The sequence below is a fragment of the Lactuca sativa genome, chromosome 2 (genome assembly GCF_002870075.4).
Source record: "Lactuca sativa cultivar Salinas chromosome 2, Lsat_Salinas_v11, whole genome shotgun sequence".
In the NCBI taxonomy this organism is placed as follows: domain Eukaryota; kingdom Viridiplantae; phylum Streptophyta; class Magnoliopsida; order Asterales; family Asteraceae; genus Lactuca; species Lactuca sativa.
This window is the reverse complement of record NC_056624.2, coordinates 26,257,116-26,278,404: the sequence shown is the minus strand read 5'-3', so window position 1 is coordinate 26,278,404 and position 21,289 is coordinate 26,257,116.

Here is a 21,289-nt window from a genome sequence, read left to right as displayed (position 1 = left end):
TGACTTTGGGTTTAAAAATCGTACCTTAAATGATTTTATTTGGTTTAGTTTTGCTCGATCTATACTCAAAATGCACGAAAAAACTATTAAATTATTATTTTATATAATAAAATTATTTTATGTTTTGATTTTATACAATAAACTTATTATCTTTTTATTTATTCTTTATCTTTTGTCTTCAAAAACACATTGATGTCACATCTACAACTAGGGGTGTGTATCCGGACTAATTGCTCGCTTTTAGAACAGGATGTTTGATAACTGTTGGTTTTGAAATCGGACCGATATGACTGTTTCAGTTTGGTTATTAATATATGGAACCATTTGGAACTGATTTATATTATGGTTTCAGTTTGGTTCCTATTATACCCATTGTTTATTTTTTTAAAAATATATTTATAATATAATATATAAATTAAAGGATGTGATCAAGATTGTTAAAATCGCGATCCTGATTGTAGGATCGTACGATTTTATGTATAAAAAGCAATTCGGATCCTATTTAAGGTAAGATCATAAGATCGTAAGATCGGGATTCGATCTGATCCTACCTTCCCTTGATTTTTTTAACCACTTTATTTCCTTTACATTTCACCAATTTATCGTTTATCATTTTGTGTTATAACTTATGACTAATATTTTGAAGTTTTTATAACTTTTGAACTAAAAATTGAATGTTTGAAATATTTTTGATGTTTTAAAATTATAAATTAAGATTATGGTTTATTTTGTGGGATCTTAGGATCCCGATCACAATTTTACGATCACGATCTTACAAACCCAAAAACGATTCAACGTAGGATCCCGATCTTGACAACTTTGGATGTGATCCTCATTTAACATAATGCTCGACAAGGAGCACAAGCATACCAAGCTTTTAAAGGCGTGATTCACACTCATATATAGGTGTGACATATGTGACCCACGCATTGGTCGGTCCCAATTCATCCGAAGTAAATCCTAAGGTTGTGTTTGTTTCGCAAAATATTTTTGAAAGGAATAGAATCTGTCAAAAGAATTGGAATTTGAATGTACTAGAAACTTAAATGTATTTGGTTGACATAAAATGTAATCTGTTTTTTGTTTGGTTTGCTGATTTCCCAACATCAACTCTTTTTCTCTTCTTTGAGTCTATGTTTGGATATTCTTCATTTTCTGTGGTTTGTTCTTAAAACCATCTTCTATTTGTTCATATTATTCTGTAATGTTTGCAACTTCTTCTATTTGGGCAAAATCTTTGGTTTTATTCCCTTGAGCTTTATCATTTCGAAAAATGATACATTGAAAGACCCAAAACTTTCATACTAAAGACATTGTTACTCCAAAACATGTTACATGCATATTTATAAAACAATATTTTACATTGATAGTTTATTTACATAGATTGAATACAAACCGACTATTAATACTTTTACAAAGTTTTATATATTACATACTTTCCGAGGAATACAATACAAAAGCTATAATATTATCTATTCTACGTCTTCTATCAGTACATGACTATACTCGATGCTTATCACCTGCAATAATTTAAACATTGAGAGGGATAAGCAGGTGACGCTTAATGAGTTCAATAATAGTTACAATATAACGCTATGCCATATACATATCAATATGACAGAAGCAAAGAGGGACAAAGAACAACAAAGGCATATGTGTATCATATGACAGACTTTCCATATCAACCAACAATCTGATTCAATGATTTACAATCAATGAGACATGGTAATTTCAATCCTTGATATACATCAATAAAGCTTCAGCCCAAATGGCACAGAAAATACAATTTCAGATTATCATTTTGCTAGAATATACAGGCTTTCAGCCCTACATAACCCTATGCCAATACCAAAAGTTATACGAGTCATGCTCTACATGGCCAAAGGCATAAATCCGATATAACACAGGAAAGTACATTGAATATATAACACATAACATACAAATGTCCTTATATTGAACTCATCGTGAAATAACCGGGGATAAAATGATAATTTGGGCAGCACTTCGGCTCTAAATATGACTTTCTGTGACGAAACCAGGGATTTTAGTTGAAAACCGGCCTTACTCAGGCAGAGTTTTGACTTGAAAATATAATTTTCTCGAGAACTTCGGGGCGTCGGGACTTGCTTCGAGTGTCGGGAATGATATCGGGGCTTCGAGGGGTTAAAAGTGGCTAGAGAGGGTTTTTAGAGTGAAGGAGAATGAAAATGGCAACCAAAATACAGGCAGCCTCGCATCCCTTTTATAGGGTCCGAAGCAGCTCACTACGCGGGGTGTAGTCTCGTTGTACGCAGGGCGTACAAGGCTATGTGTCCGATTCTCGGAAGGGAGGGCACGTGGCTTGGACATGTCTGCTACGTGGCCATCATGCAAAGACCGGAGACGTGGTCAAATCTGAGGTCCTGCCATGTGAATGTTAGGCGTAAGCCTCTACGCGGGGCGTACCTCCTCGGATAAGTTTTCGAATTTTCATTTATTTTTATTTAAAAACTTCAAAAATTCATATCTTTTGCGTATGAGCTTCGTTTTTGACGTTCTTTATATCCACACGTAGGTGAGATTATACTCTACAAATTTTGTTTAGACTCCGGGACAGGAAAAGTCCGTTAAAAATTCATAACTTCTTCATCTGATGCCCGTTTTCGTCTGTAGTTTTACCGCTGTACTACTATTGATGAGACCTTCGATTCTAGTTTAGGTTGCGTCGGCTAAAAATCAATCGATCTTTATTTCGAGTTTTTAGTTGTCTACTGCTATTCCGAAATTTAGAAAAATCATAACTTCCTAATATGAAGTCAGATTTGGACGTTCTTTTTATGAAAATTTTCGGTTTAACGAATACTGCAACTTTCATTTAGATCGTAAGGGCTAAAAAGTAGTTTATCGAAAACTCACTTTTTACGTTATATGACGTCGTGTCGGTTCTGTCGCAAAACTTTAATTAGTCATAACTTCTTCATTATAACTCGGATTTCGATGAGGTTTTCGCCTAAATGTTTCTAACGAAATTATTTACAACTTTCAATAATAAAATTATACTTATTTCAAATTTTATATTTTCGTTAAATTTCAATATTTGACTTTTAATTGGAATCTCATAAGACTTACAATATTTTCCGAGTGATTCTAAACATAGTTTTACTTCATTTCTAGTAAAAACTATCTGTTAGAACTCAACGCTCAAATTCATATAATATTTCATAATATTATTCATTTTTTTTAAATTACATAACACGATAACTAAATGTGTATATTACAAATACCTCCTCTTTTTGAGGATTTCGTCCCCGAAATTACAACGATTTAAACAAATGGGGATATTTCGCTCTTATTTCATTCTTATTTTCCCAAGTATATGGGGCCTCGATAGTGTTTCCACTTGACAAACACCAACTCCACTTCTTTATTACGTAGATTAATCGTTCTTTCGTTTACGATCTCTTCAGGCTCTTCTACATATGTTAACTTGTTATCCAGTTTCACCTCGGATAACGGAACCACTTCATCATATATGCTTAAACATTTACGCGGATAACTCACATGATACACATCATGAATACCTGCCAAATCTTCCGGTAACTCCAAGTGGTATGCTTGTTTACCGATCCTCTGGGTGATTTTGAAAGGACCAACAAATCTAGGACTTAGTTTTCCTTTCTTCCTAAATCGCATAATGCATTTCCACGGGGATACCTTCAGCATTACAAAATCACCCACCTGGAATTCTATGCATAGGACTTCTGTCGATCCTGGGTCGCTTTCATTTTTTCTCGTACAATTTGAATCTTTTCAACGGTGTCTTGAATCATCTCAGGGCCTCCAAGGATTTTCTGTCCTATTTCACGCCAACATAATGGAGTACGGCATCTACGTCCATATAGTGCATCATATGGTGGCATTTTGATTGAAGCGTGGTAACTGTTATTATATGAAAATTCAACAAAAGGTAAGTATTTGTCCCAGTTACCACCAAATTCCAAGACACATGCACGAAACAAAAGGTAAGTATTTGTCACAACTGGAAATTTTGTGTCATGTAATCTATACACTCAAGTTAATGTGAATCAAAAACTTAAGAACATGTGTAACACCTATGATTATGACTTCAAAAACTTCAATCAAATACATTATACAAGTACTACAAATAGTCATCAAACAATTGGAGACCCTAGAAGTTCTAGTTTAAGACCATTTTGGACTAGGACTCCCTTATTGGATCCAAATGGACCAATAAGCTTCCAATTAGACTATCATGGGCTTAGAACCCTAATTGGGCTCTAATTGAACCCACATTCATTTATTTCAATATTATGGGCCATATTGGGCCTAGAATGAAATAAATTGAAAGCTTTGATCCATGATTAACCTAATCTAACTTATTAAAGCATAAAAATCACAATTTTATTTTATAAGGCCAATAAATACCCAAGATTAACTCTAATAGTGGTCTTAGGGGCAAAGGCCCAATTTTTTTCTTTCCCTCCCAAAAATCTCGGCCCAAGGCCCAAATCCAAGAAGATAAGAAGAGAGTTGACTTTAGTATGCCACCTCATTATTGTCCCTTGGATATCCATGCAATTTAGTCCATATTTCCATGCAACATCACTTCAAAATCACTTCTATCCTCTTCTCTCTCTCTCTCTCTCACTCTCGGCCATACTCACACACACACACACTCACAAAAATCTCTCAAGCTCTCTCAAGAACATCCCTTCCTCTCCACTCAAAATCTCGAAAATTAGGAAGCATTCAAGAAGAAATTTCCACAAATTCTTCATCTAAGGTAAGATTATGCTTGGATCTATGATTTAGATTCTTTTTGTTATCAAAATCTTTTCCTAATCCATGCAAAAATCATGATCTTACACCCTAGAAACACTCAAACTCGAGATCTTCAAGGAAAGAGTGCTAAGGCCAAAAATCACCAAGTGTTCTTCCATATTCTCTTCAAAAACCGAAACTACATCCTAAGGTGAGCTTCATACCCCCTATTTTCTGTTTTTATGATTTTTTTTTTGGGGGGGGGGATACAAGTGAAAGTGTAGATCTATATGTGTTTTGTATGCTTTGTATGATTTCCATGCTTATATGTGTGCTTTTGTGGGTGTTATAATGTTGGATCTAGCCATAAAATCCCTCAAAACCATGATATACCTCATGTTAAATGATTTTAGCATCAAATATATTTATACATACAATGTGTTTCTAGAAAAATAGTTACATGGCTTAGTAACAATTTCTTTGGGCTAAAAACACAAATTTTGGACTTAAAATGTGAAAAATACAAAATTTAAGGGCCCAAATTGACAAATCACGAATTCTGATGGATGAAGTGTGTCAAAAAAGTTTCAATAAAACAATTTCTGGAAATATACTTATTTAGAGGATTAAAAACATAAATTTCAAGCTTAATGGGCTAAAAATGACATTTTTGGCCCAATGAGGCCCATTATGCGAAATTTTCTGTTTTGGAGGGCCAAAACTGTGTTTTTCTGTAAAACAGTGGACCATAAGTGATCCAAGTCCTTTTCAAAGGTTTAAAATGCTTTTTAAATTTAAAAAGGACCAAAGTTGCAAAAAATTTACAATTTGGGCCAAAATTGTCAAACTTGCGAAAAAGAAGGGTTATAACCGAGAAAACTAAAATTTCAGGGACTTAAGCTGTTTTCTATGAAAAATATGCTGGAAAATATCTATTTCAATAATTTTTGGTGTTAAAATATCAAGAAAATTGATTTAAGGACCAAACCGGAAAGTATTTAAATAAAGGGTTGAAAAAGTAAATTTTACAAACAAGAAGGGGCTGAAAACAGAAAATTTTCAAGACTAATTCAATACATGCAATTTGACCAAATAATGGTACCACGACTATCGACAAAATACAATACATTACAACACCAAAAGTCGTTAAACGAATTGGTTCGGTCTCGAACCAATAAAAATCTGAAACTACTAACACGACGACACTATGATACTACAACACTACGATTCATACAAATAACGATTGGGAATTCATTATACATGCGAGTGTGCACAGACGTCTACGCACCATCTTCGGGCCCCACAAGTGTAAAATCTTGTTTGCTGAGCCTAGCTAGCCCAACGACCTGATCTTAAGGCCCGAAGACTTCTATCTTACGAAGTATTGGGTTTTACCGATCCGACACGACGTAACCGGACTTTCAATGGCTTGTATACTACTGGTCCCCAAGGGTCCTTTGGTGTCGCTAGTAGAGTCTACCTTTTATGCGAGACGGGTCTGGGACCCCTCGTACCTTTTTATCCCCAACCGGCTAATGGAGTCGTCGAGGCCTTCGTGTCCTCTTTCTCTTCGGATGTGGGACTACACGTAGTCAGGGCGGTTGGATAACGTGATTAGTACGGATGACGCCTACGGGATCGTTAGTATTGCTATAGACTAGTCGTTTGTGTAACGCGTGTTTGTAGCAGATAATCATGTTCAAAAATAATCCAATGTCGCCTGGTAATGATAACTTCATGCGTTGCAATAGTTTCAATGTAAATTCATGGAATTCAAAGAATTAGGAAAACATCGGGTTTTTCCTAGGGTTTTCAATACATACAGACTCGAAATACCTACAATTTCAATAAACAATCTTTTTTTTTAAGTATAGAAACAAACAAGCATACTTATGGATCTTCACAAACGTTTTCAAAAGCTTCTCTTTTCAGAAAATATCGGATTTTCTGGTGGTTTTCAAACGATACGAAACATTGCTTTTCAAATAAAACTTATGAACTCACCAACACTTCATATGTTGACGTTTTTCAAAATACTTGTATTCTCAGGGAACCAGTGAATCAAAGGAAATCGTATTCAGTGATGGCTTACCGTTTATTTATGTATGAATCGAACAATTTATTTTGGGAATGTAATGGTTAAACAATGTACTTCATGTAAACTTTACTGGTTGTACAATATTAATGCATGGTGACGAATGTTGTTACGTTTCATATATATTCAATGTTATGGTATTCAATTGAGTCACGACAGCCCCCAAACGTTTCCGCCGCCTGGTTTGGGGGTGTGACAGTATTTGTCCCAGTTACCACCAAACGCCCGTAGATCCTGGCTAGTCAATTTAGAGGCAATAGGGGTCGAAAACGATTTTTCGACAAAAGATTATTAAGAATAAATAATCTCAACCAAGTTTTAGTATATGTTACAAGGTTTGTGTACATATAAAGAGCGTCGAAATCCGAGTTATAACGAAGAAGTTATGACCCGTCGAAGTTTTACGGCAAAACCGGCACGGCACTGGGAGACGTAAATAGTGAATTTATGATGGAGGACTTTTTAGCCTTAGTGATCTAAACTAAAGTTGTAGTATATGTTAAATCGAGAACATCCATAAAAAGAACGCCCAAATCCGACTTCGTATGAGGAAGTTATGATTTTTCTAAGATTCGGCTTAGCAGTGCACGACCCGAAACTCGAATTTTAGTTCGAGCGGTTTTTGACTTACGCGACCTAAATGAGAGTTGAAGATCTCATTAATAGGAACTCAACGGTAAAAAGACAGAAGAAAACAGAGTCCGTATATAGAAGTTATGAATTTTACGCGGACGTTTAACAGTATAATCTCCTTGTACTGTTAAATTTAGGATCGGTCGAGAATTAGCCGACGGAGTAAAAATGAAAGTCGTAGATATTATTTTTACCTACGCGTGGATATAAAAAACGTCAAAAACGGAGGTCGTATGTGAAAGTTACGGATTTTAGAAGTCGGAAGTGTGATGTGCGAAAATGGGTGATGTGGCACAATCTTGGCCATTGCTTTCTCCCCAAGTCTTGCCACTAGATGGTGACATATGGCACCAAGTTCAGCCAATTTTCGCCCTATAAATAGAACCTCTCCCACCCTCATTTTCTTCACACATTTCTCATTCTTTCTTCTCTTTACTCTCTCTCTAGAACCTCTCTCTAGCCCCGAACCCCCCCGAAAAGCCTAGGGAACCTCCCTAGCACGAGGCGGAAGCCCCGGAGTGCTCGGAGGCTCCGAGATGAAGAGCTTTTCAGCTCGGGAACGCTGCTCCAAGCAAAGCCCGGTTTTCTATAAAACCCGTTGTAAGTGAGCTACGCCTACGCTATTTTTAATATATCGTTTATTTAATTATAGTAACGTTATTAGGAACTTATAATAAGTACTTAGGCTATTATTACGGGCTATATAAGTATTGTTTGACGCTTATATAATAGTAATAATAGCTAGACTATTAATTAGTCTCGACGAATAATAGAGTAAACTCTAGTGGTAATAATACTAGGTTTCGTCGAAGGAAATTATTTTTAAGAAGCGAAGCGCTGTCCGAGTTCGGATTCACCACCTTTTCAAGTGAGTGCATAGTTACTTTCAGCTTACACATAGATATGAAGTATTTTATATAAATTACGTGCTATGTGTGCATATTATCTGAATACTTGCTATCTATGCTGGATGAACGTTTTATACATGTTTTCAATGATTTAAACTGTATATGTATTTTATATCTACAAAATGTGTTGGGTAAAACATGGGTAGATGTAATAGTTGCTGTGTGACAAAATAAAATAATGAGAGGCCTCGTTATAGATGTTATTGATGATCCAGTCATCTAGCGGAGTATAGATGATGACCACGGACTATTCTAGACAGTCCAGTGGAACACTAGCAGGATCGTAACCTGTAGGTGTTTATTTGAACTGTGTTTGTTTGAACTGTGTGCTCACCAGATGTACTCCATCCCCCACATGGTTGCCTTAAGGACATTTATTGCTGAGGAATCCCCTTAGCAGTAGTGTCCGTCCCGATGATAATCCTTAGGATAGGTCCCTTATGATAGATGCTTAGGGACGTAATGTGAGGATAACGGGAACGGGTAATCGGGTTATTGTTGGTTGAGGAAATTAATAAACTTATTTATTGTGGGTTGAAAACCCTATGTGCTCACCAGGCTCCCAAGCCTGACCCACTCAGTTTCTTGTATTACAGGTAGTGGCGCATGAGCATAGATGTGATATCTTGGGATGAGAGATTAATGGATTTTAGGCCTGTAAATACAGAATAATGTAGTAAGGCCTATGTTGTATTGTTTATGCTTATGATCTGTATCGAACATGACATCCCGAGTCTTTTTAATGAAATACATTTCTACGGAAATGCTTTTGATAAATCTCTATCATATTTTGTTTTGGGACAAATTCCGCAACACTTTTATTTAAAATGTTACTCTGATTTTTAAACAAAGCATAAACAAAATCGGTCTTTTCTAGCCGTGATTTTTGGGGATGTCACAGTTGGTATCAGAGCATTAGTTTAAGCGAACTAGGAATTTGTAGGATTTCTAGACTTAAACTTAGAATGCTAAGCGATGATTGTGAGGTGTGAGCACTAGCTTATTTTAGGAATTATGCCTAAAATGCTTTGTGCCTGATATGCTATTATTTGTTCGGATCTATGGTATGTTGCCGACCGGATCTGGAAACCTTATGTGTTTAGGATTCTAAGCGTTTAACTACGATATTAGAACTAGCATATAAATGTTTTGGATTGATAAGGATGATTTAAACGTCAATCCTAAATAAAGATCTAGATTCACCTTATTCGGTGTATAAATCAAGATGGCAAGGACCCGTAGCGGAAACGTGAACGCAAATGGGAACCGAGATCAGCCCCCAGTGATACAACAAATACCAGTCGTAGTAGAAGTTGCACCCGAGCCAATCACGATGGCCGGAGTGCAAGCATTGATCCAGATGATGTTGGATCGTCAAATGGAGGAAACAAGGCGTTTACTTCAACAAGCTCGAGAGGAAATTACAATGCACAGCCCGAGCTAAATGACGGGCAGTCTGAGGAAGGGAACGACAGCAGGACCGTTGGTCAAGCTGACCCCCCGGTGATTAGGAGGAACAATCATGATGAAGGAGTCGAGAGGAATGGATGCAAGTACAAAGATTTTCTAACTTGCAAGCCATCGACTTTCACTGGGAAGGAAGATCTGATCGGGGTCATGGATTGGATCTCAGAGATGGAATTGGCCTTCATGACATCTGGTTGCAAAGGCAAGCTACAAACCACGTTTGCAGTACGTCAATTCAGAGGAGGCGCTGTTCGCTAGTGGAATACCCTAGGGAAGACTTTGAGCCCCAACGAGCCCCTGCAACTGGCATGGGCAGAGTTTCTGGTACAATTTAAACGAAAGTAATGCTCAGCTCAAAACTTACTCGAGCTAGAGAACCAGTTCCTGACCTTGAAGAAAGGAAGCATGTCAATTGATGAATACACCAACAACTTCATAGAGAAGATGGAGTTCACCTTGCGCCTTGTTCCGGATGAGCTGACGAAAATCGACAAGTACGCAAAGCGACTTCCATGGGAGTACGCGGTGCCAGTATGCCAGACACCTACTCTGGAGGCAGCTATCTGGGCCGCCAAGTCTGTGGAAGATATGATTAAGGGAAGAGCTGCCAACAAGATTGAGGTTGGCGAAAAGAGGAAGTTTGAGGGGTCTACGAGGCCCAATAAGAAGATCAAGTCTGGTTCAAAGGAGTTTAGCGGAGGAGGAAACAAAGTGAAATGGTGCGAGAAGTGCAAGAAGAATCACTTTGGGAAATGTAGTGAAGAAGTGATTTGCTACAAGTGTGGGAAGACCAGACATTACGCCAACGAGTGCACCGCCAGCAAAAGGGTGTGTTATGAATGCCATGAAGAAGGGCATGTTGCCAAGGATTGCCCGAAAAAGAAATAGGCGGAAAGACCAAACATTCCGCCAAAACCAAAGGCAAGAGCATTCCATATGATCCTAGACGAAGTAGCTGACGATGCAAGGAATCAGGAGTGAGGATGGTGATAGCTTCATTTTATTTACTTCTTTTTATAGTTTATTTTAGTACATTTCATTCGCATTTTAGTTAACTTCCATGCATATTTTCCCTTTTGTTATTTTTATGACCATTTCGGGGTACTTTCTAGTTTCTTGAGCATTATTGCAGATTTTCTTGGAAACTAGCGGGGTGGCACTCTTGGGAGGCGATTGGGCTTGAAAGGAATTGGGGATTTCGTGCTTGATGGCTATGAAGTTGACTCACGGGGTGGACCTGTCAATTGCTTGAAGACTTGGAATTTGAAAGACGTGGGAGAATTCTTGAGTGTGCAAGATCAATATTTGGGAGTTTGCGGAAGTTTAGAGTGATGTGGATAGACAAATTGGGCTTTAATTGAAGATATATTGAAGAAAAATGGGCTAGGAGTTGATTGGATTCGAACTGGGCCAATGGATTAGCTGTGGGGGCCCAAAACTTGAAGAAGCCCAAAATAACCCGTCAGAGCCCGCGGCCCACGTAAGATTCCCCACGGCCCGCGTGGGTTCCTGACTAGGGCAATTTTGGGATTTTGCTAAGAGCTCTATTTTGGGAAGTTTGGTGTGCCTCTTTAGCCTTATCTTGAAGGTCCGATTTGGAGACTTTCTCTCTGGAGTTTGGAGCACTTTTGGAGGCCAAGAACACTTGAAGAATATCTTCTTTTCATCTCTTGAATCTTGTCAAGTGTTTGGTACAATCTTATCTAACTTTGTTCATTTGAGTTTAGCCATGCTTGGCTAAGCAAATCTTGGTTGACTTTTTGTTGAATCTTTTGAACTTTTGTTGGATGTTGAAGAATCCAAGAACTTGATCTTAAATCTTTATGGAATTGTTTTGTGTTTTATCATATTATCACTACTAGTATGTTTTTATTCATGAGTTTAAATATGTTTGTGGTGATTAGTTGGCTAATTTCTTGATTAAGTAAATGATCCTCAAATTAGCAAGCAACAAATGATTTTTGTGTTGTTTTTGCTTCACACAATCATAAAAACATTTCCTCCAACATGGTGGTGAAAGAATTTGACCCCTCTTGGATTTGGTGACTTTTTGGTTCTTAATGCTAGTTGACTTTCACTAATTACATGCTATTTGGAATTAGTGACTTTCACTAAGGAAATTGTTATGAGCTTCTCTAGCCATTTCAACAATTAAGAAAAGTCTAGGTAATCTCAAGCTCCTTGGATTGCTATAGCCAAATTAAGGATTTAAATCAAAGTATTGCACCATTGGATTCTAATGATATGTTCATCAAAAGTCAAAGTGAGGAAACTTTAAGTCAACCATCTCTCTTTTATTGATTTTACATCAAACTCTTATTTTTGTTGTATTTGTCTATTTAAATCATAGTTAACTCTAGTTTGTTTCAAGTATTTCAAAACACCAAAACCCCCCATTTTATTTTTATTGTCATTTTACAAGTATTTTTACAAAGAGATTTTTCATAGAGTTATAAATTGAACCAATCTCCGTGGATTCGATCACTTTACCACTATACACTATTTTAGTGTGTAATATTTAGGGTTATTATTTGTGTTGGCCTCGAGTCCTCGACAACCACCAAATTTTTGGCGCTGTTGCCAGGGATTGGTTTATTTTTAATCAATTTGTTTCTCTATGCCCAGATCTCATCGTACAGGTGACTTGATTTACAATCCGGAAAATCGAAAAAGAAGCAAGGCGTTTGGTGAAGGAAAAACGAGTTGAACGTGGTCAAACTTCTAACCCCCACGGGGACCCGGAGGTTGAAACCGCTTCATTAAGTGATATAGAACCCGATTCTAGTCCCGAACCTCGCCAAAAAATTCCCGAAACACCACCCCTACAAACAAAATCCACCCATTATTGAACCAATTGCAATGGCGGACGGAGGAGAAGTTCCCGAAAGAACTTTGAGGCAAATGATGGAGACCGATGTTACACAAACTCCAACCGGTATTGAACTGTGTTTGTTTGAACTGTGTGCTCACCAGATGTACTCCATCCCCCACATGGTTGCCTTAAGGACATTTATTGCTGAGGAATCCCCTTAGCAGTAGTGTCCGTCCTGATGATAATTCTTAGGATAGGTCCCTTATGATAGATGCTTAGGGACGTAATGTGAGGATAACGGGAACGGGTAATCAGGTTATTGTTGGTTGAGGAAATTAATAAACTTATTTATTGTGGGTTGAAAACCCTATGTGCTCACCAGGCTCCCAAGCCTGACCCACTTAGTTTCTTGTATTACATGTAGTGGCGCATGAGCATAGATGTGATATCTTGGAATGAGAGATTAATGGATTTTAGGCCTGTAAATACGGAATAATGTAGTAAGGCCTATGTTGTATTGTTTATGCTTATGATCTGTATCGAACATGACATCCTGAGTCTTTTTAATGAAATACATTTCTACGGAAATGCTTTTGATAAATCTCTATCATATTTTGTTTTGGGACAAATTCCGCAACACTTTTATTTAAAATGTTACTCTGATTTTTAAACAAAGCATAAACAAAATCGGTCTTTTCTGGCGTGATTTTTGGGGATGAAAGTGGGTTAGACCTGATACCACATCGGCTTGGAAGGAGAACTAAACACTCCTTATAAGGGGTGTGAATACCTTCCTTGTCACAATGCGTTTTAAAGCCGTGAGGGCAGTAGATCCCATAAGAACTCTGCAGTTAAGTGTGCTCGGGCGAGAGTAGTACCGGGATGGGTGACCCCCTGGGAAGTCCTCGTGCCGAGTGGCCCAAAGCTGACAATATTGTGATACGTGCCAGAGGGAGATGTTACATAATAAAATCCATGGATAACTCTTCCGATTTCCACACAGGAGCACTAAGACTTTATGGAGTTCCGTAAGGCTTTTGGTGCTCTTTTTTTGCTTGTAAGCATACTAAGAATTCTTGCATATATCTTCCAATGTCTCTCTTTAATCCAGGCCACCAATAATCAACTTTTATATCATAGTACATTTTGCTTGTACCAGGATGTATTGACATCTTAGACTTATGGGCTTCATCTAAAATCTTTTGTCTTAATCCACCAATCTTTGAAATCCATAGCCGATTCTTGAATACCTTCAATCCTCGTGGATCATCAAGTAAAACATCAGTATAATGTACCATCCCTTCCTTCTTCACATTTTCTGGCTTTAAGGCTTCTTCTTTCTATTTCTTTAGTTCATCAAGAATAGTGAATTTTATGGTAGTATGGGTAATAGCATAACACACACTATTATGATAAACTTTTCTGCTAAGTGCATCGACAACTACATTGGCCTTTCCAGGATGATATAGGATTTCACAGTCATAGTCTTTGATTAGCTCCATGGCTCGTTGTTGTCTCATATTCAAAGTTTGTTGACTGAATATGTACTTGAGACTTTTGTGGTCGGTAAACAATTGGCATTTTGTACCAAAAAGATAATGTCTCCAAAGTTTTAAGGCAGATACCACTGCAGCGAGTTCGAGGTCATGGGTAGAATAATTCCTTTCATAATCTTTCAATTGTCTCGAGGCATAGGCTATCACTTTACCACGTTGCATCAACATACAGCCGAGTCCCAATCTTGAAGCGTCGCTTTACACAGAAAAATCATTATCACCTTCTGGAAGTGATAAGATCGGAGCATGTGTCAAAAGATCTTTTAGAGTTGAGAAAGCTTTTTCTTGGGCTTCACCCCATTTGAACTTTACTTCCTTTCGTGTAAGGGTCGTGAGAGGTACGGCTATACGCGAAAAATCTATAATGAATCTCCGGTAATATCCCATGAGACCCAAGAAACTACGAATTTCAGAAGCATTACGGGGCGCTTCCCAATTCTGAATGGATTCGATTTTGGTAGGATCTACGGATATACCATCACCAGAAATCACATGGCCGAGAAATTGAACTTGGCGAAGCCAAAATTCACATTTCGAGAATTTAGCATATAGTTTATCCTTTCGAAGAAGTTCTAATACTTCGTGAATATGAATGGCATGACCAGTTTCAGACTTATAATAGATTAGAATATCATCAATGAATACGGTGACAGATTTATCGAGCATCGGATGACATACGGGATTCATCATATCCATAAATACAGCAGGAGCATTTGTCAGACCAAACGACATGACAATGAATTCATAATGCCCATATCGAGTACGAAAAGCAGTCTTCAGTACATCCTATTCATGTACTTTCAACTAATGATAACCAGATCTCAAATCAATTTTCGAGAAATAGCTAACACCCTGAATTTGATCAAACAAATCGTCAATGTGAGGTAGTGGGTATTTGTTCTTGATAGTTACTTTATTTAGCTCACGGTAATCAATACACATTCGCATCAAACCATCTTTCTTCTTGAAAAACAACACTGGAGCACCCCAAGGAGAAGTACTTGGTCGAATAAAGCCTTTGTCAATTAATTCCTGCAGTTGGATCATCATTTCCTTCATATCAGCTGGCGCAAGGCGATAAGGAGTCTTTGCAATCGGAGCAGCACCAGACACAAGATCAATTCGGAATTCTACTTGCCTATCTGGAGGAAGTCCAGGCAAATCATCGGGGAAAACATCAGGATATTCGTTAACAATGGGAACATCATCTACCGTTTTCTTTTCCTTTTTTTTGAGATATCGACGGTATAGGCCAGATAAATAGAACATCTTTTGATATGAATTTACGAGCTTTGAGGAAGGAGATTATTTTTAAGATTATTTGTTCACCGTAGACATATATAGGATTCTCCCCTTCAATGGGAATACGTACTATCTTTTCATAGCACAAGAGTTCTGCATGGTTCTTTGACAACCAATCCATGCCGAAAATAATATCAAAGTTGGGCAAGGAGATAGGAACCAGATTAGCAAGAAAATTATAGCTTGCGATTTCTATGACACAATTCATATATATATTTTATCAGCAAGTAATGATATATTTCCCATGGTATCTATGTGAAATGGTTGCGCGAGTGCATAACAAGCAATTTGAAAGGAATGCGCATATTCACGAGACACAGTAGAATCTGAGGCACCATAATCAAATAAGGGCGGACCAGACGTGTCGAGGCTCGGTGAGTGGACCAGGCCGACTGAAGGCCTGGTATGGGCGGACCAGTCATACTGTAGACTTAGAGAGTAGACCAGGTGGATTGAAGGCCCGATGCGGGCGGACCAATCACACTGTAGACTCGATGTATATGGTAGACTCGGAGGGTGGACCAGGTGGACTGTAGGCTGGTACGGCGGACTAGTCACACAGTAGACCCGAAGTGCATGGCTGTTCTGTATCGGTTATATGATATGGTTATGTTTGTATGGTGTTGGTATTTTGGGGGTATCTCACTAAGCTTTTGGGCTTACAATTGTGGTTTAAATGTTTCAGGTACTTCAGGAGACCGTGGCAAGGCAAATGCGCGATCGTACCGCTCCTCATGATTATGTTTTATGATATGGTTCTGGGAAGACTCTGATAAATAATTGTATTGAAAACCTTTTTGTAATAACTTTATGAAATTGGGATGTTTTGAAAAATTTTAATTGGTTGGAATTTTTAGAGTGTTACTGTATTCCACAAACTAGCTCACCAATAACCTAAAACACATTAGGCTCACCAAGGCCCAATAATGAATGAGCTCTCCTAAGGCCCAACTCTCAAGTCCAAGCGACAAGCCCAACACAAGGGTCCAAGGCATATATATAATATTTCTCTGCAAAAAAGCTTTAGTACACAAGCCCAAAGATCCAGGCCCAACCCTTAAGGCCCAAAATAAGATTTAGCCCAAAAAGTCCACATCGAGGTTACGCGGGGCTTACCTCCCTTGGTACGCTCAGCGTACACAAGCATGAACGAAATCTGATCGGGGACACCAACCCAGTACACGGGGCGTACTAGGATAACGCTCGGCGTACGTCTAGTATGGCTTTTCTCACTTTCTTGGTCTTAACCTGTTAAGACCTTAGCTCATATCACAGATCTGGACTCCCTAAAGGTGCTTACTCCATAAAGTTTGTGACTTTAAGCCTTTGCATGGCTGATAAAGTCACAAACACCCAAAACTCTCATTCTCTTATCTCTAAATGTTCATATCTCATGCATGGGTTGATTCAAACATCCAAGTCTCGATTTTTATGACACTATACTCCTAAAGACACTCAAAGAAGCTGCTCATGATCTCTGGAGCTCATTTTCTCATAAAGCATGCAACTTTAGGACCAAAAACCTAAAATGGTCTAACATGATGCACAAAACAAAAGAGTGAGAAATCTTTGAGCTTTATACCTCCAAATGAAGCTCCCAACACAGATATGCTCAGATCTATAGCCTGGACTCCCACTCCTTCTTCTTCAAAGCTCCTTCTTCACTCCAAGAACACACATTATCACTTAAATGCTCTCAAATGGACACACACAAGCTCAAGAACGAGGATTAGGGTTTGAGAGGGTTGATTATCCGAGGATGGTGGCCAGGAATGAGGCCATCTTATTCTTTTTATAGGGACACCCCCTCATTTAGGGTTTTCACTATGTGCCTAGTACGTCCAACGTACCCTCTGGTATGCCCAGTGTACTAGGTGGCTCCGCTTAAAAGTCACGCACATGAGTATGCTAAGCGTACTCAGCTGCCACCTTTCTCAAATAAGGGACCTTTCTTGACAAAACTTCAAACTTCCATAGAGTCCTCGATATAACTCCGTTTCCAATAAACCTCATATCCACGGAAAGGTGACGAGAAGCCCTACGCTTCTAGCAACTCGTCGCATCCCCGAGGCTTCCTCATGCCCGGGTTGCAGCCCGCGAATCCTAATCACGGGCGATCCGAAACAGGATGTTACATGTATAATATAAATTAGTGATTTATTTTATTGTTAATAAGTTTGCGGTGCGGTTCGGTTTTGGTGGTCTGGTTTTTAGATAAAAACCGCACTGCACCAATAAATTTGGTTTTTCAAAAAAATAAAATCCGCACCATCGGTTTTGCGTCGGTTTCGGTTTTTCGGTTGCGGTTTATTGCGGTTTTTGCGGTTTTTCTTTTATTGGTCTGGTTTTTGTTCACCCCTACCCGATTTGCTCGAATGGCAAGAGGTATCGACCTTCTTTTACTTTAACTTTTCATATTTATTTTAGAAATTCATGTCATGTATTATACACTAATTTGTTTCCTAATAGATATTTTGGGGATGCAAATTTCCACCATAGCATCCGAATCCACATTCAATAACGGTCGTCGAGTAATTACCGACTACCGTGCTAATTTATCCCTTTTGATTATGGAGGCATTGATATGCACTCAAAATTGGCTAAGAAAGTAGTTTGCCTATGACGAAGTGCATGATGTGTTAGCTAACGATGACCTCGTTGTTGGTAATACACTAATACTTGTTACATTTTATTTTTAACGTCTTATTAGTAATTGTTAAAGTTTATTAAGTAATAACATTTTTCTTTGGTATTATATAGACATTGTTACAACTTGAAGCTAACCGGGAAGAAATAAAAAAAAATAGTCAAAATACCAAATAGATGTTGGAATCTACATATAAATTAGATTTTTTTTTAATTGTTAGGAAACTTGAAAGTATATTTTGAATGTTGGATAGTTAACGATGGTGCAATGGTTGTTTGAAAGAGAAAAACCGACTTAGTTTTTATAATATCAAACTTGTAGTTTTTCATATATTATTTGGCAATCGTTTGTTTATGTGCATGTTCCTAAAATAATCATACATCCAAGACCGGGCAAAAACTTGAACCGGTTCCGACAGTCCAGTTCGGTTCTTAAATTCGGTCAACTTCGGTTCCACGGTCGGGTCCGATTCGGACCGGTTCCAGCTGGATCGGTTCATTTGCTCATCCCTAGGTGTAATACTGGATGGGTTGACTCCAAAACCCCTTGTTTCTTATTTCTTGATGTTTTTGTTTGGCTTGTTTCTTGCTAATTGGTTTATAATAAAATCCCAGCTTTTCTAAAAAAATTAATCAACTCCGATCATCTAGGGAAGTAATCATAACATCCAATCGTAAGTTTATAAAATTAAGAAAAAATCACCGTTAAAAAAATAGTAAATTTTATAACAATATCTTGAAAAATCTAGGTAATCTAATATTAACTTGTTTTTGGTGCTAGTTTCAACACTATGACATTAAAGTTAAAGCCAAAGATTCAAATCATACTCGTTGTATTTCATATGATAATCATTAATAAAAAAAACTTATTTGTATTTGAAGAAAATCTTGTTTGTAACTGACGAAAACAGAAAGTAAAAATGTGTTATTAAGTTGATAATTGAAGGGGAATCTCAGGAAAAGTCCCAATATTTTACCTTAATTTACGAAAAGTCCCAAACTAAAATTGGTTTATGAAAAAGTACCAAAAACCGGTAAAAATGACGATTTAGCTCTATTTTCTCGGTTTACCGGTTTCATTATTTACACGAAAACATTAAAGTCCCATTATTTTACCATAATTTTCATTAAGTCCTATTATTTTACCATAATTTGGGACTTATTCGTAAATTATGGTAAAATAATAGAACTTTATTAAAACCGGTTAAGTAATGAAACGGGTAAACCGGAAAAATAGTGTCAAATCCTCATTTTTACCGGTAATTAGGATTTTTTTCATAAACAAATTTTAGTTTGAGACTTTTTCGTAAATTAACATAAAATATTAAGACTTTTCCGACGATTTCCCATAATTAAAGCACTCAAGATGAAAAAGGGTTGTTCATATAAAAAAAAATCAATACAACACACTCATCGTGTGCGAAATTATGATACGAAAAAACATTAAACATAGTACGATTCTTTGGCTATGTGGAAATCGAAATCAAACATCAACTTTACATATTCCACCTAATCCACCCTTTCGTCGCCATGTTCTTCCTTTCCTACGCAATCATGTCTCCGGCGGCAATACCATAGACAAATACAAATAATAATAATAATAATAATAATAATAATAATAATAAATAAATAAATAAATAAATAAATAAAACCACTCCGTTAAAATATGAACATAAAAGTAAAAACCCAAATTAATAATGAATATATAAGACCATCCGATATGGTGGCCACGTAGTGGGTCATGGTGGCCATGACCCACGACCGTGCACACTACCCTTGTGGTTCGTGGTGAGTCGTGGTCGTGACCCTTACTGCTCCGGACAACGATTTCAAACGATCAATGAATTCATTTCTTGCATTAAATCTCTTTTGACATTTTCTTCCTCCTTCCTAACGGTTATTTTTCAATTTCTTTAATATTTATCTATAAATACTACCACTCATCTTCTTATTTTTCATATATATATCTTTACTATCTTATAAAAGAAATTTCACTATTTCTAAAAATAGATTGAATATAATAATATTATTTTTTTAAGACGTTCAAATCATTAAGCTAATAGTACAAGTAGTCATCAATAAAATAATATTAAATTTTAACATTTGTTTTGAATCCTTATATTCTCAACAAATTTTATCTTCTTCCCTAAATTTAAGATAATTCAAAATTTGAAACCATCAGAAAATACATGTTGATTCAAATATCCCTCTTGCAGATGACTCTTTCTTAACAGGTTTTTATTTTAATCCTTACTTGTAACTGATTTCATCATTTTTAACTTTTTGTATTTTTATCTTATAAATATATTGGGTGAAGGCTTTATTATATCAGGTTTGTTCCTAAAAATGTTTTTACTATGTTTCTTTAATGTGTTGGCTTTGCAGGTTCAAAGAACTCAACCAAGAGGGTCAGTTAGAGCATTGTATTATCATTAGTTTGTATATTTTGGCATCTTACTTTTGCAATAAATAACGGTTAAACACAAGATTTGACATGATTAAGGTAGTTTGTATATTTTTCATCTTGTTTAGTCTAAAAATGAAACCTTTTTCATCATTGGTCCTTATAATATCAAGTTTTATCACATGGACTTCCTGATTACGGTGATTATTGTCCTTATTATAAGGTTCTATATAGATTTTGTTCAATATTTTAAGGTTTCGAGAACCTAAATCAATATGAATCCTTGAATTACATACCATCGTTGAAAATGTTTTAATTTGTGACCAAACTTGGTTTTAAAATCACAATGAACAAGTAGTTGACATCTGAGTATTTTGGCATTCTCAAAGGTCTATTTATCGACTTTTGAATCACAACACCTGATATTCTAAAGGTTTATTTTTATAAACTATTATTTATATATTTTAGCATTTTACTTAGTATGACATTAAAAAATAAAGGAATTAAGGAAAACGAAAAAAAAAAAAAAAAAAAGATGATGAAAAACAGTACAAGTGGTTTGTGTATGTATAAACGGAAGTAATAACTATTTAGGGGGTGTTTGGCAAATACAAACAGTTGTGGCTTCTTTTTTGATTAAAGGGATGATCATCTCAAATATTGTTTGATTTTCAACAATTGAGGTCATCCTCATCTGGGTTTTGT